The following is a 15,687-nucleotide window of genomic DNA, read 5'->3' as shown; positions in this document are numbered from 1 at the left end:
TTGTGTGTGAATATAGTTGATATTTTACAGAGAGTTTTCCAAATGCTGTGCAATAACCCAGGAGTATTTGTGAGATAATTGAAAATAACATTTTAAAAATATACTTCATACTCTCACCTTAAATTTAAGACCCTTTCTAGAAGGTATATATTCTAAATTACTCTGTGTCACAACAAAGTGAAGAATTTCTATAAGGTTGTATTTTCTTAGCTTTGTTCTTGCTCTCTTGGCTTTTATTAACGTAGTTTATTTAGCTGCATTAATTCTCACACTGGAGGTACTGTCAAAACGTTAAGTAATGGTTGGATTATACTACTATCATTACACATTTGACATACATTTTTAAACTTACAAATGCCATGACTTGAACAGTATCCAAATCTAAACGTGAACAGAGGCAGTTTACATATTTCATTATGTCAGATTTCCACCCAACTGAAACAAGTGCTGACGGGATTCATCTTCTGACTAAAGACCTGACACATGGCGGAGTCTGAGATTACAGGAAAAACCACAAAATGGTATCCTGAATATAAACAGGCATAAAAAATGCTGTTCTTTTCACAAAAGTTAATCCATTATCTTCCATTTCCTGAAGTGGAGCTATTCAACATTTACACAAGAACAAGACCCAATTTGGGCTTATGTGTAAATTCAGTGGGCTTTTTGTCTATCCATGGGAAGACAACCTACCTGAACTTACATTCAAATTTGTGATTGTTTCCTTTAAAGGCTGCTTATGAGAAATTTAGGGGATGTGGCCAAATGTTTTCTCATATTGTGGTGGTTTTACCCTGCTGGGCAGCTAAACTCCACCACAATCACTCTCTCACTCCCCTTCCTCAATGAAAAAAACAGGACAAAGATATAATGGAAAGGGCTCAAGGGCTGAGATAAGGACTATTCACCAATTACCATTACTGGCAAAACAGACAAACATAGGGAGATTAATATGGTTTGTTGCCTGTCACTAACAGACTAGAACAGTGAGAAGTTAAAGCAAACTAAAAACATCTCTCCCCCCAATCCACCCTCTTTTACCTCCTGCCTCCAAGAGGTGTAGGAAACTGGCTCAGCTCTGGCCATCAGCGGGTCCCTTTTGGAGCCAGCTGAAACTGGCCCATATCTAACATGGGGCAGCTTCTGGGCTTTTCTAACAGAGGGCACCCCTGCAGCTCCCCTGTCACCAAGCCCTTGCTATTTAAACCCAACACACATATGCAAAAAATACACTTCAATTCTAGCATTTGTGGAATCATCCTATGTGGTGTCCAAAGGAATGAGATTGTAGCTGAGTCTGCCAGAGCAGCATGCTCCCCTGTTTGTGTCTCTCTTTCATTTCATGATTTCCAGAGGATACCAAGCCAAAGCAATCTGGTGATTTCTACATGACAGCATCTTTGTACAACCTGCTACACAGAAGCAACTATTCTGAAACAAAATGAACAATCCAAGTTTCTAAAAAAGAAAGGTGAATTGAAAAAACAAACAAACAAAAAAGAAAAAAAAAGGAAGTGAATGAATATGTGAGCCTTCCATGGGCTATGAATACCCACCAGAGCTCAATTAGGAAAATACTTGCTGTTGCTGAACTTTTATTTTAACTCAATTTAGTAGTCAGGTCTGTTTTGAGGGAAAGAGTATTTGGATATATAACATCATGAGAAACACATTTGCACTGACCTTATCCTAAAAATATAAGCTGTTATTTTTGTCCATATAATCTCTGTTTTCTCCTTCTTCTGAACCTGTGTAATCATGTATGGCTGTTATAATCATTCTGTTCATGATTGTAATTCTTCCCCAGTATAGAAGACAGTGAGTAAAACCTAGCACATTTTCAACTAATTAGATGAAAAATAAACACATGATAATGCTGTCCTTCAAATGACTTTACCTTTTTCCCCATGGCAAACATTTATTACTTTCAATCCTGCAAAAAAACTTCCTATGCTCCTTTGCTAAGTGATGCTTTTTGTGGTCCCCTGTTGACTGTACTCAGAGTTACTTTTCTTCTCCAACATATGCCTAACCAAACAACAGATTTCCATACTCTGAAGTGGGTGCCAATTTACACAGGGTGAAATGCAGCATGCCCTGAAGCGATTATATCCCAGCTATCTCAGCTAACACCTTTTTGAGTGTTTTGCACTAGTTCATGATAGGAAAGCTTTCTTTTCATATTTCAAAGGAGGAATTTCAAGGCTCAGGAAAGAGGACATTAAAAACGATGGGTCAAGCCCAATGTTTTCTCTTTCTCAGTGTTGCACCAAATGAAATTCTGAGGTTGTTTGCTTCTGAGCTAGCAGTAAGAGGTAATTACCTACATGCAGACACCATAGTATTTAATGCTTTAAAAATGTACTTCCTCCAGAATCAGTAATGCTGAACAACCACTGATTCGCTTCTTCTCATCACCTATTTCATATGTAGATTCAGTTAATCTCTGGATTTTCCTGGGTTAGAATTTATAGCTGTGGCATTGACCTCCTTCCCGTTTACTTCCTTCTACAGAGGTGGTGGCAGGCAAAATGCAGTAGTTTCTCTTTGGCATCAACTCAAAAGAATTTCAAAACCAAACAGATGAAGGAGAAATATACTTGTCCGTGATTGAAATTAGGGGATTAAGGGAAACTGGACAACTCATCTCTGAAGAAACTTCAGGGAGCTTTATTTTTGGCAGGTAAGACTCACTAACTATGCTTACAAAATGTACCTTTTAAATCCCAGAACATGAGTCACTCCTCCTGTCTGGCTTATGGCAAAAGGCTAGGGAGAAATAGTTTATGAAACATGAAAAACAAAGAGAGAAAAAATAACATATGGTTAGTACATTTACTAAAGCAGAAGCATGTGGGGCATTACTCTGGTAGCACACAGCACTGTTAACTACTTGGACTCTGTGATTTCTTCTTTCATCTTCAACAACTTAAAGGGGGGGGGGGAGCATGGAAGGAAGGAAGGAAGCTGCTTGTATTGAGCCACAATTTACTGCATTTGCTGAAGTACCATTCCACCTTGGCAGTGTGTGGCAGTAGAGTTTCAGTCTCAGAAGAAAAGCAGAATTGTGAAAGCCTATTTATTTTTCACTCACTTTAAATAAGATTATATCTTTTATTATTATTATTATTATTTTTGTCCTATTAGCTATTCAACTGCAGATGTAAATCCTAAAATGATATATTTTTTTTAATTAATTGTGTCAACTTATAGTTTTTGAAAAGAGCCAGGATTCCTACATGCAAAATCAACAGGACAGATCCTATTAAACATCCTAATTCTGTTAATGTTAAAATGTATGTTTTGTATTAGATCTTTGTTTTAGATTAGCAACACAGTGAATTGTGTGTGAGAGAGTTTTGACATATGTAAAAGAATAATATTTTATTTCTTCTTTCTCTGTTCTGAAAATAAGCTTTAAATTTAAGTTTTGACACAGCCACTTATGAATTTCAATCTCGGAATTATTTGCTATTGTATAGTTAGAGCTTGGCTGGGATCATTGAGATTACCAAGGCTGTTCTCATACCTAGTCAGAAAATGCAAGTTAAACAGATAGAAATATACCTGCGATATGGAAGTGTTGGTGGCTGACTAACTTGAAAGTAACCTTTCTCTTTTCTTTTCATCCCCTTTGTTTTCTGCATAAATACAACACATCAATATTCTTTATGTCCTGAGATTTTCACTTTTGCTGAGGCTGAGATTTATTCCATTATATTTTTATCATAAATTATTGATTAATTTCCTAACCTCCCTTATTAAAAATGCAGAAGGAAAAATTTGAATCTTTTGAAGGAGAAGTGTGGTGGGGTCAGCACACAGGACTTATCTTACCCCCAAGCTATAGATTCTTTTATCATTAGGAAAGTCCTTTCATGCATGCATATAATAAATGGTTCTTGCTGGCCTGTCTCAGATGGGTAGCAAGAGGATTTTGTTAAACTCCAGCATTGTAGTTTTCTAGATGTGAAGAGTGGGCATTCATAGTATCTACAGTGTGAGCTAAAAAGAAATAAGTAAAGTTAATTTACGGAGAGAATAGAAGGAGGAACAACCAGAGAGGAAGAACAGAAGAGGTCTGCAGAAGTGGCTGCTAGTGGCTGTAGAGACTATACACTCAGACAGCTACTGCACTTGTGTAGCATTCCCTATGGAACTTGAATTCATCATTGCCTTGCTGGGACAAAGAGATATCATGAAGATCCTTTGGAGTAAAGCAACTGAAGAGCACCAGCTGATCTGCTAGGATGGGAAAAAGAGAGAAAGACAGGGTGGATGGGAAGTCATACCTCTCCCTAAATTTTAATAAAGCATAGAATTCAATGAGAAAAGCTATGGGTTTTCCTAGGCATTTAGATTTTTACACTGGAATCTACAGTTGCTGACTGTGGTGGACTTAAAAATAAATAAATAAATAAATAAATCTGGATTTATCAGATCAAGGAAACATCACCTGGTATCCAACATCAATGTATTCAAAGAAAGATTTCACAGAGTTGCAAAGGCATTCAGAAAACTTCATGCCCTCTCTCTTGTCCTGACTCCTGACTGTACACTGCTCTCCAATTTTGATAATATTGCACATCATTGATATAAGGCACACAGAAATGCTAGTTTGCTGTTTCCAAAGATCTAACCAAAAGGGTAAGCTCAGGTTACTGCATACACTAAATACAATGAAGCATTGGATCATTTGGGAATTGTCACAGCTGAAAAGTACTGTTTTGGCTTACAAAATCTGCCCTGGCTTGAAACAAATATACTTATGCTCAGTTTGTTAATGCACCTTGTGAACTGTTAGTATTGACCTGTGGCTTGCTTGCTCCACTAGAAAGCAGATGATCTCTAGAAATACCTACTGTCTGACAAAAAGCTTATCTGTCTTTCATCAAGCTCAGTGCCTACTGGTGTAGCAGTGATTTATTCTTTTCTGTGGCCTGATAGTCCTATTAATCATAACCAAACCGTCTGGCTTGGCTGAGTAGGCACTTGCCAGACAGCTTGCCTGAGATCCAGTGATAGCATACTATCACTGCCCTTTCTAGCATTAGTACTTCATTCCACTTCTGTGATCTTTGCTTTGGCATGTTTAGCTGGCTTTAGTACTACACAAAAATCTGAATATGCCTATTATGTAAAACTTCTTGCTGCTCTGGTAACTGGTGTCTCTGGCTGCTAAAAAGCACATAGCAATTAGTGCAGTTTTCAAAAACAAAAACAAAGAATCTGTTTTTATTTTGATTGTGGGGGAGAACTTGTGACATTTGAAGATAAGGATAATTAAAATTCACACAAAATAGAAACAAATTAATATGCATTTCTATTTGTATATGGTTTAAGTGCCACATTTGGTTGCACATATATGTCTGTGGAAGCTTAGAAAAGAAACAGAATCTGTCCCAGGAAGAAAGCATTTTTTAGCACAGTCTGTGGCTGCTACTGCAACAGTTGAACAACCTCTAAAAAATGTATGGATATCACACTGGAAAAGGGTCTAGCATGTAACCAGTGCCAGTCTAAGTTTGCCTAGCTGGCTATACCACACTTGCCTGAAGTTGCTACTTCTGCCTGGTTGTAACCAGTGAGGACTTCTGAGCAGGGGCTTGTTGACTGTAAGTAGCTGATTCAATAAGTAGTGACAGATTCACTTAGAGCTGGTCGTAGGTAGAAATGTTACTTTTATGGGCTCTATAATCTTAACAAAATCTCCCACGTTACAAACACCTAAATGCACAGTGTTTGTCATGTTCATTGTCTCAGTGAAACAGCAAAGAAAAGCAGACTGGAAAATAAAAGAATATATTAAATTGCCCAATGCTTTCTCTCTTCCGGCTGGATGGTTGTTCAACTGTGCTGTGTAGTGTTCAGGATGGAGGGGGCTATTCCCAGGTGTGACACCTGCTTTTTGCATGAGTGATGAGGGGATCAGCCAAGGCTGGCACAAGGGAAGGCTCACTCCTGGTCCACATGTTGTCACCTTGGCTTCAAGAGGCATCTAAATGGAGATTAATCAAAATTATGGATGCTTCCAGTGTATTCTATGCTCAAAATCTCCTTCTGTCACTTGAAATTAAGGCTTCACTACTGTCGTATAGCTGTGGGCTATGTATATATACATGTGGGCCCTTTCACCAAGAACCAGTTCCTGTCCCGATTAGAGAAGTAAATCCTTGCTGGGGGCTGCCGTTGTTGGGCATATGTACTTTTCAATGGTGCATCCTCCCTCCATGCTACACATGTGGCACACTTCCTGCAATAAATGTGAGTTTGGAAACAAACTAATAATGAACTTTTTTCTTTTTTTCCTTTAAGTAAATATCCATTAGGAAGATTATAAAAATGCAAGGATTCCATGATTTCTACATTAATATCACTTCAAAATCACTATTTCATGTATAAACAAAGATGAACATCTCTTCCTAAATTGGATGTCAGCACAGGGATATGGGAGAAAATACATAGTCTTATTCAAGAGAGGTATAAAGAATTTAGGAGAAATCTGGGGGACTAGTTTTCTTTAATTCTATCATTAACGTGGCAGCTAAATTAGGAACCTTGGTAGATGTTAGGAACACTGTACTTTGTTTCCTTTCTCTGATTCACATTCCTTCACTGCAAAATATGTCCTGAGTTTTACAGTTTCTAAATGTCAATGTTACTGTTATTGAATTTAATAACAATTAATACATTACAGAAAGTATTGAAATTGGCTACTTAAATCCACGTGTTATGCGATTTTACAAAAAATAGCTTTGGAAATGTTGGTTTAAAATTGTCTATGCATCAAGTAGACCTGTAAAACTGAGGCAATTCTGCATTAAAAAAGTATTATGGAGATTATTCAAATAATGTTAAAGGAATTTTAAGTCAAAAGATTGGGTAAAAAGCATTAAAGAAGAGGAAATAGCACATAATCTTTTTTTCCCTAATAATTTACAAGATTTCTTGTAACTGAAATTACTCTCTAGAGTATGCTTATTTTGCAAAATATGTAGGTAATTGTCTTAATAAAATCTAAAAAATTCTCAGATTTTTTGTGGTCCAGTATATTTTATATCATGCAATGCTCAAGTTATCTTATTGCAGATGAGCATCTGTCACTATTTATTGCACAAAAAACATACAATCTAAGCAGTTCTGTCCCAGTAATTTTCTTATTTGCCAATTCAAATCTCAAGACAAATAATTTCAGTGTCAGTTATGCAGGATGTATCCTGACACTACAGCTTGTAAATAGAGGGGAGAATGGACAAAACAAAACAGAACAAAACAATCCAAACACACTCTTCACTGATTGCAGAGTGAGCACAGAAGATGGCAAAAAATTAATTTTTGCCATTGTCCCCGGAGCCTTTTCCTGTGCTGCTAGGTGGAAGATCTACATGGTTTCCAGGTGCCACTCAGCTGTGTACCTCTCATTTCTGTGACAGCCCTCTGTCCTTTTGGGACAGGATTAGTCTTGGGGGAAATTTTGTTGTTTCTTTCCAACATTAATTGAAATTGACAATCGGATGTTGAAATAAATAGATCCATCTCAATTCCTTTTGCCAGGTGTTACTCTGGGTTTCTCTGGAAAAAAAGACATTTCATGGGCATTTAGTATTCTAGGTATATTTCACATATTTTGCTATTTTAAAGGGGGTTTCAGTAGATAGCAGCCCTTTTAGACTAGTATTTTGACATCTTTGCTTGTTTTTAACAGGTTTTTTATTTGGAAAAATACTTGACTTAGGATTTAAAGTCTTATTCTTCTTCCCCTGACACTTCTCCACAATATTATAATAATAATAGTGATAAGCACAGGACCTCAGTTTGGAGGTTAATATTTGGCTCCTGGTGCATGCCTCCATGCAAGAGATGAATATCATAGGAGGAAAATCTGAGGGAATTAAGTGCCAGTCTCCTATTCCCTTGGGGAGGGCTTCAGTCACGAGACTGTCAAAGAAAGAAATGTAATCTTCACCATCTCCTCCAGATAAATTTTGAAAGTGATAACTGGAACAGAAACCTGTGGTACTTTGAATTTAAATGTATTCTGAACTGAGCTTTGAAAAAGGATTTTGGCAGTGGGATGTCTTGTTTCTGGATCCTGTTTAGGTATTGGGATTTGGGGTGTTCTGCCTAATTAAGACAGAGGCTGTTGTGATGCATACACAGCAAGGTAATTTTAGGTTTTAGTTCTGAAAAGCAGTGAGCCACTGATGGATCCTGGTTAGTCATAGTTGAAAACAGTGTTTCTCAGAGTAGCAGACTGATATTGAGAGGTATGAATTCTACCTCACTCCCTCTTCAAGTGATTTGTTATCTGAGTGAGCAGCAGGAAATCATGCAGCTAATTCACTGTAGCATCCTGAAGAGGCTCATGGAATCTTTTTGTATTTTTCTGGGTTTTAAAGACATTCTATAAGTGACATAGCAGAGCTACAGACTACTGGCTGTCTCCCATTATGTTTCTACAGCAACTTAGGTCAGAGCTTACTCTATATGAAAAAAGAAAAAGCTATAAATCTCATCTTCACAATGGTTGTAATGACTGCCTTGACTTCTCAAGGGCGATCCTTACCGCAGGCATTTCACAACAGTCTCAGGCAACACTACGCAGAGTCTTTATATTCTCTGTAGTGACTTTTCTTCAGGGTCTGGTGGGAGAATGGTATTATGTGATGCCCTAGAAACAAAGATCTGTTTTTGACCTTTTTATGGTTTTCATTGGGAAGTAAACAAAAATATTTTTATTTCTTTTTTAAAATTTGTAAGTTAGACTCAGTAAAAGCAGAAATAGTATTAGGAAAATTTCCTTCGAGCAGAAAATACATTTTTATGAAACAAATCTGAACATTTCTAGCTACTTACTAGAAAGCGAGGTAATCTACAGAGAGTAACAATGCAACAGTAACAATTGTGAATGGCATCAGTACTGCTAATTTAAAATCTTTCAGTATTTTTTTCCCTTAGTGGGATCATACCTGTGCTTAGATTTAGAATTTAATAATCAATTATTGACAGATGCAACAATTTGAAAATCAGTCAAAGAAAATTGTAGCATTTGGTTTGGTAATGTTTGCAAGACTTAATGCATACTTATTCATGTTAAGAAAACAATTACAGGGGCCTTCAAAACATGCAATGACATTTAGATGAAAGGAAAATAAGCACATTTAAGTAAACCAATCTGTAAGCCTAGTTGTGAACATTGAAGCTTTCCACAGTTTCTAAGCTCATTACCAACATTTCTGGTATACATGTGGTAGACAGTCAAATGAGATATTATAAAATGAGCAATGAACTTTTGAATCCAAAATGGCTCCCCAAAGGTATTGGTTAACATCCATCTGCTAAGCTAGAGGCATCTTTTCTTAGCTGTGCACGTAACTGAGAAACTGTGTTAGAATAAAGCATCAAAGAAAGAAGTCTTTGACTATCCAGAAATCAGTAATTTGTTTCTTAGAATTCTTAGGAATATTGGGATAAGGATAAATCTACAGGAAACTAGACTGAAGATGTGAAGTTTTCACTTCATAAGTCTGTGAAAAGCTACAACTATTTTATCAGAACTCAGCAAAAATCCGTTTTGCCAGAGTAGATGCTGAAACATATTGCCCTATCTCATATAAGTTATGGAAAGCCATGAAGAAGAAACTCCATTCAACCCAGCTTGCTTCATCAAGTCTAAGAAAAACAAACAAAAAACTTTCTGTGAAAAATGTTCCAAGTAGAAATTTGGAAATTTTCAGGAGTTGAGATTCATTTAAAAACTTATGTTTCCTAAGAAGAGTGAAACTTTGAGTGGGCTTATGGCTGCAAACAAGAAAGGTAAGTAAATAACTTTCATGCAGAAGTTCGTGGAAATTTTTCCTGCACAGAAGCCCAAAGGAGACTGTAGAATATTGTTAACACATTCAGAATAAAATATGAATTCTAGAAAAACAAATGGATTTGGCAGGGTCATGTCCAGGAATGAATGAAGAATAAGCAGAATAAATTAACTGGGTTATGGGATAGACAAACTCATACCATTGCAATAAAATCATAATGCATTTCATCTGTCTTTCCTGGATATCCAACAGGGAAAAGTTCACCTTCAGGACTGAGTCAGGATGAGAAAAGCTACTCCTGTGGTATTAATTAACTCTTATTTTATGCAAAAATGTAGTCTTTCTTCTCGTGCCAAACCAATTTTTCTGCTCATACCACATAATCTCACCGAAGTCATAAAATGCACAAAAATGTGGAAAAAGTTGATTCGTGATTTTGATCCTGGTTCAGCTGATGTTCTTTGTGATCTTCAACAAAATCTATGTGAGTGGCGGCCTGAGCATGGCAGTCAAATGCCACTTCCTGATGCTTCTCAAGACTTGCTGGTTAAAGTCTGAACCCCATTTTGCTACTTCTGGGTGATACAGCTGGTGTGGAAGTGGAGGCTCATCCCTCCTCATGCAGGATCAGGCAGGAATTGCCACTGCCATGCTAGAGCGTTGCATAAATGTAGCCTCCAAATTGAGAGTGGGTCCTCCAAAATTTTGCAGTTTGGACCACCTTGAATGATGGTCAGTCACTTCATCCTTCTCTGCCTTGTCTTCTCAATCTGAAATATGGGAAGATATATAGCTTCATTGGTAAATGTTAGTTTTTTTTCACTGAGGTAGCTATATTAGAGGCAGGCAGCATGAGTTACTTCTTTATTGAGTATCCAAAGATTTTTTTAATGTACTCTCTTTTGGGAGGAGATTATCAATCTTGGCATTTTTAGATGTGCTTGTGGTCACTAATATGATCACAGGACAACATAATGCTTCCTAAATGTAACAATTTCAATACAGTAGTTTGGTAACCAATTATATGCTATTCTAAACATTTCATTTTTTTTTTAAGCTGTGCAAAAAATATTGGTAAGTTGTATTATGGGAAATTTCTAACACTCACATGTAATGATTGGTAAAGGAAAATGACTAAAATCATCCTGTAATGGTTTGGATGTGCAAAAATATTACAGTATCGTGAAATTATGTACAGTTTGAAAACAATTGACCAATGATTTGAAGTGAAAATCAGAGGACCTTTTGTTGCACAGAATTTTTGCTGATTTGCCAGAGAAAAAACATCTCCAGCACTATTTCTATATGCCATAAAAAATCAATGTGGGTAGCAGTAAATAATTCCCGATTCCAAATACCTTAAATGAAGCCACTGAAACTCAGTGGAACATCTCTAACAGCACTCAGCAGTATTTGCATGGAAATCTTGTGCAGTAGCAGCAAGTGAAAACAGCAATACTTAGTGTTAAAAGCTTTAACTCCATACAGCCATTCCCAGCCTGTTTTCAGAGGGAAAAAAACGGGGGGGGGGGGGGGGGGGGGGGGGGGGAACAAAACAAACAAACAAAAAACATGGACTATTTGGGCATATATCATTCATAAAGAAATGAGGATGGTTCAGAGCATTATCTTCCTGACTCAAATGTAGTAAAATGTTATCTTTTACATGGACTCATTCTTCTGCTTGAAAGACATTTGAATGGGCAAAAAACCGTGGATCTCCTTCTTCTGGTCCTTCTGTTGAGGCAACACCTACCATGCACAAAGAGACTGCAAGTAAGATAAGCACAAATTTAACAGCCAGCATGATTACCAGTAGCTAGATGTAACACGCAGCTCTGCCAACAAACCTGTGTGAGCCCAGGAGCACAAATGAGGTGCTGAAGGGTCACAGTTGCTGGTGCTGCTTGGCATGGGCTCACCACCACTCTTGCTGACAACACCTTCTAGCTCCCTAGGTCTCTCCTTAGTTTTTGGATACCTCTCCATGGCAGCACTTTACCCCTCGAATCCCTGAGCTACAGGCAGTCTTGCGTAGACTGTCTTATCTTTGCCTGCGGTTTTACCTTTCTTCTCTCGCTTGATTCCTCTCTATATCTTTTCTCACAGCTTCTTCAGAAAGGTAGCAGTTTTCTCAGGGGTTTGAGTTGAGTTTATGCAGCTGTGTCAGATCAATGCTTGGCTGTGGATCAAAGAGCACAGATCACGTGACAGGGAGGTTACAAGTCTGACAAGCAGCAGTTAGGCAATGTACTCCCACTGCTCTCTGCAAATTTCTCACCTCCTTTCTCCCAATAAAATGTAAATCCTTGCTCCGTTATTATTTTTTTTTTCTTGGCATATTCTGAGATAACATACTACCTGTCATATATAGCATAATATTTATCTAGAGAGGTTTTTCTTATATTGTCACCTATAGGGACTATATCGTTGTAAGAAAAGTAATAAAAACAAACAAACACATTTATTTCATTGTAGGAGAAGCCTCTAAAGCAAAACAAGGGCCACGGTGTACAAGCATATGCCAGAGCTCTATAATTTTCTGTTAATTGTCTTTGAGGGAATACTAATTTGTTTTTCTCTGGATTTAATTTCAACACAGAATGTAAGGAGAAGGAAGAACAGCCCCGTTTATTTCTGTGCTTGCTGATTTCAATTCCTGAAACAATATCTCATCTCCATTAACCTACTAGCTTTCAGAGCTGAACTGCCAGGTGAATAGAGAACTGCATTTATTGCTGTTATAAGTCATTAGTAAAATCACTAACTTCTCCCCTTCTGTTCTTTCTCCCCAGTACAGCAGGAAGCTGGAAACCACATTGCTTTTCCTTGGATGTTCCTGGAGAAATACTGGACAAATACATCTTTCATCTTTATGAATCATGACAATGCTGCATAACTACAAAAAATACATATAGTGATGTTAAAACTGATAATACAGATAAAACTATCTTCTAATAATACTTACAGATAAAGACTTGCATGGGATATGTGTTCAAAAACATGATTATTCACATTACAAGTAATATTCCATGCCTATTATCTGGTAGAATATGATTGGTTATTCACAGAATCACTCACACAAATTTGTCCTAACCATCCTTTTAAATACACATCTCATTTATTACATGGGATCTGCTTTGCTCTGTTTTCAACTCCTATTTGTTCAATGCTCATGTCAGATTCTTAGAGAAAGACTTCCTATGGCATGTCTTACAGAGATGGGTTCAACTGTGTAGGCATCATAGGTTAAGTCAGTGTGGTGGTTTTACCGTGCTAGGCAGCTGAACACCACAACCGCTCTCTCACTCCCCCTCCTTAGATGAGGAGGGGAAGAAGTAAAGGAAAGAACAACTCACGGGTTGAGATAAGGATGATTTAATTAAAGGGAAGAAAAAAATAATTATTAAGGAAAGATTATTATTAATTAAACAATTTAACTAAACAATTTAACTAAACAATTAACAATTTAACTAAAGGGGAAAAAAAAGGAAAGAGGAAAAGGAAGGGGGAAAGGGAAAACTAAACAAAACAAGTAAAGGCTATGTGGAAGTGCAGAGGAAAGAAATTACTTTCTACTTCCCACAAATGAGCGATGCTTGACCATGTCCTTGAAGCAAGGCCTCAACGCACGTAGCCGGTGTTCGGGAGGAGGACAGACGTTTTCACGAGAGCCCACCCCTCCCCTCTTCCTCCTTTTTCCCCCTTTTATTGCTGAGTGTGACATCATATGGTATGGAATATCCCTTTGGTTGGTTTAGGTCAGCTGCCCTGGTGATGTTTCTTTTCTCACATCTTTGCCCACCCCTAGGGGGGTTAGAGAGAGTCCTGATGCTGTGCCAGCACTGCTCAGCAGCAGACACAACACTGGTGTGATACCATTGCTGTTTTAGCTACGAGTGCAGAGCACAGCACTGTATGGGCTGCTGCAGGGAAAGTTAACATCCCAGCCCGACCCAGTACAGTCAGGATGCAAAATATGCCTTCCAATGAAATAAACACTATGAATTAAGTTGATGTAAGCATGTTAAGAAACCTTGCTTCTGAAACATCACGGTCCTAAGAGAGCTCAACTCTACCAGGTTGTTTAAAAATATTGAACAGAAGACTATTTAATTTTAATATTATTTTTTTTAATGATGTTAATGTTGTCAAAGCTATTCTGTCAAAGAATGGTTTTAGTCCAGAGGTTTACAATCTGCTCTCCTTTCTGTAGTGTGGAAATTGCACTGAGCAATTAAAAACAAACAAAAAAACACCACCCCTGAAAACAAACAAACAAACAAAACAAAACAAAACAAAAAACACGTGCACAAAAAAAAAAAAAGCCACTTTTTTTGGGGGGGAGTAGTTGTGGAAGAATATTGGGCATAAGGAGAACTACTTTCAAATGTAATATGAGAAAAACTGCTGCTGCTTAGTCCTGGCACTCCTACATACTGGCAACTCTTGTGATTAAGTCAAATAATCTGAGAAAAGTATGCCAACTAGCTCTTCAGTGTAATGTTATTGGAAAACTGGGCTGTGTGGTTGTCTTGTCCTTGACATTTGCAGTAGTTCTATTTTATTATTTCAGCTGGTATTAGCAATGATATTTATAATTTAGTTAAACTTCCACTGGTAAATACTCTACTATGAGGCATTGATACAAACTCTTAGGCCTTCCTCTTTTTAATTTCTGTTGCTATGTCCCCCTTGCTAATATGACATAGAAAAAGAACAAAAAATGAAAGAAGACTGCAGGAGAAAACAAACAACAAAAAAGCTAAAAATTAGTCTGAACATGTCGTCTTTTATATTTAAAAATTATTTGAATGGACATGCATACCATTTTCAGACTTCTTTGATTTGCTGTCATAAACTATAAATACGAAATGAATATTAACTCTAGACTTTACTGCAGTTTACCTGATGTCAGTCTTGCAAAATTGAAGCCATTCATGTTTAAATCGCTTAGTATTTGAAGCCATTTGGAGCTGTTGGCCTTTGAGTTATATAGTAGAAGCCCTAAAATGGGTTATTTCAAATACAACTGCAGGTAACGAATAATTCATGAATGAATCTTAAGTGCGTTGAATAAATCAAAAATGATTCATTTAAAGAGGTTTAGATTGAATAATAAATGTTGTTTGAGATTATTTCATCAACTATTTTTTAATGAATATTACTGCCAAAATTATCTTTCCAACTTGCAAGGAAAGAGGAAAACCCATGTAAATATGACTCATACAGGCCATGGGAATTCTTTTTTTATTTTTATTTTTTGTAAAGAGATTAAAAATGAATAAACTTTGAAACAGGTGTTTTCATATACTTATTCAATAAAAAACATATATACATAACTATTTCAAGGTATATATGATTTTTTTAATGAAATAATTTATAAATTTCTATGTATTTTGTTTACATAATACAAACACTGATGACGAGCAGCACTGTTTACCATGTTTTGAAATACAGTGCAAAGAGAAAAAAAGGTTAGCAGGGGACTTCAAGGAAATCAAAAATGCTCTTGCTCAGAGAGCAACAACCTTCTATGATGTTTACAACAGAAAAATAGCTTGAAGACCTTTATGAAGAGAATGCTCTGCCTCATCTCTTTTGTAAATGGAATAATGTAATTACTGAGATTAAGAAGAACCATGTTAAAACAAAAGAAAGGGAAAAAAATAGAAACAAGAAGTGCTTTTAATGTAACATGAAATCTTTACAGTGTTCCTTGTCAAAGCAAAAAAGCTTCTATGAGCAGAACATGGTCGCAGATACAAGCTGAGTGAAAAAACAAACAAACAAACAACAACAACAACAAAAAAACCCACCTACTGAATGACTCCAGCTTTAAGGAGGCAGATAACACTGTCATGAAATA

The 15,687-nt window shown here is 36.9% G+C and overlaps 1 protein-coding gene and 1 long non-coding RNA gene across 4 annotated transcripts in view; one reads left to right on the top strand and one right to left on the bottom strand.

The window, feature by feature from the left end:
* The window catches only part of LOC308193061 (uncharacterized protein), a 101,820-nt gene extending 98,906 nt beyond the window's left edge, over positions 1-2,914 (top strand). For both annotated transcript variants that reach the window (XR_013949338.1, XR_013949339.1), the window contains one exon: positions 2,515-2,914. The gene's annotated coding sequence lies outside the window, so the exon portion shown is untranslated. The remainder of the gene's footprint in view (positions 1-2,514) is intronic.
* Positions 2,915-2,941: 27 nt separating this feature from the next.
* On the bottom strand, positions 2,942-14,838 carry LOC308193062. 2 transcript variants are annotated; one of them, XR_013949351.1, is made up of 3 exons: positions 12,587-14,838; positions 11,485-12,000; positions 2,942-10,588 (listed from the first exon to the last, which is right to left on the bottom strand). It is a non-coding gene; the product is annotated as an uncharacterized lncRNA (long non-coding RNA). The 2 variants fall into 2 exon arrangements; XR_013949352.1 differs by having other exon boundaries at positions 11,485-12,717; positions 13,391-13,517.
* Positions 14,839-15,687: the final 849 nt, after the last annotated feature.

This window comes from Anser brachyrhynchus (genome assembly GCF_964034855.1).
Source record: "Anser brachyrhynchus genome assembly, chromosome: 3".
Taxonomy (NCBI): domain Eukaryota; kingdom Metazoa; phylum Chordata; class Aves; order Anseriformes; family Anatidae; genus Anser; species Anser brachyrhynchus.
This window is presented reverse-complemented; position numbering and strand designations above follow the sequence as displayed.